Consider the following 1,338-nt stretch of genomic DNA (forward strand, 5'->3'; position numbering starts at 1 on the left):
TAAAAAAAAAAAGAAGAAGAAGTAGTTCACACTACCATTAGCGATGAGGTCAGGATCTGTTATCCAAGCAATTAGAGAGCAGCTTGACATACAGCTTTCTGGAGGCCTTTAGAGCTGACTAATGTGCAGAGATTACAGACATTATGCTAATAACCAGCTACAACAGAGGAAAAGCTTTATGGGTCCAGATCTTTCAGTGTGGAAAGGTGTTTGATCTTGAATGAGGAGATCTGCATTTTGACAATACACCGCCTGGTTTCAGTTTCTGGGCCATTGAGGCCTTACTAAATCCTGACTGTGAGGATGGGGCACTGGCATTAGTACTGTCTTGGAGTATCCAGGTCACTGACTGTTGTTATGTTAACTGACCCTAAAATCTTGAGAAAGACTGTGTTTTGATATGATAAATGTCAGCTATGGGCTCTCTAGGATGGTCTGGTTGAGTTTGTTTATCCTGTTTCAACTCTTCACTCTTGCAAAGAAGAAGAAGATCTTTAGGGGAAGTTTGATCTGGAATAAGGACATGAGTGCATGTCCTGAATAAATAATGATAAAAACGAACAACTTTATTGCTTTATTGCACCAACGCAGGATCATGAAACTGAGTCAGTAATAGTATCTGTTTACTAGCACCCCTAAAGTCCAAAAATAAGCCAGTGACATGATAGCTGTTGTAGATAGCAATAAAAGCTTGATCATGTCTACAGCTTTCAACACAAAATGTTACAATAAAATCTTGTTCTTACCTGTATAAGTTTAGTAAAAAAAATGCAGTTATTTATGCAAGAATATTAGAGTCCAAATAAACTAAATAAACTAGCCCAGGCTCAATGAAAATCAAGATATTTCTGCACAATGAAATTTCATTTCTTCTTGCATGTTTCAAAACATTTACAAAGTGAAATGCCAGTCAGTGGCACTAAAAGAGCATTTGGTTTTATCAGAAAAAATAAATGTGAATCTGGCAACGTTATATTACATTGGTTGTTGTACATATTGTGGCAGTTCCGAAATGAAATGTCCTGTAAGTGGTGCTAAAAGGTTAATGCTCTATGGCAAATAACGTACCAACTACACTAAACCCTATAACCTAAACCTAACTGAAAAGCAAACATGAGATTAAAAAGTAGTTTCTGAAGCAACCATGCTAAAAACTAAATTTCCAGGTTAGAACACATCTGTGTAAACATGTTTTGCATATCAGAATCAGAATCAGAATCAGAAAGAGCTTTATTGCCAAGTATGTTTGCACATACAAGGAATTTGTTATAGTGTCACAAGCTTCCAGTACACGGAGACAACAACAACACACAGATAATAAAAATGAGATGTGAATAA

Source organism: Sinocyclocheilus anshuiensis, unplaced genomic scaffold (assembly GCF_001515605.1).
Source record: "Sinocyclocheilus anshuiensis isolate Anshui unplaced genomic scaffold, SAMN03320099.WGS_v1.1 scaffold517, whole genome shotgun sequence".
Taxonomy (NCBI): domain Eukaryota; kingdom Metazoa; phylum Chordata; class Actinopteri; order Cypriniformes; family Cyprinidae; genus Sinocyclocheilus; species Sinocyclocheilus anshuiensis.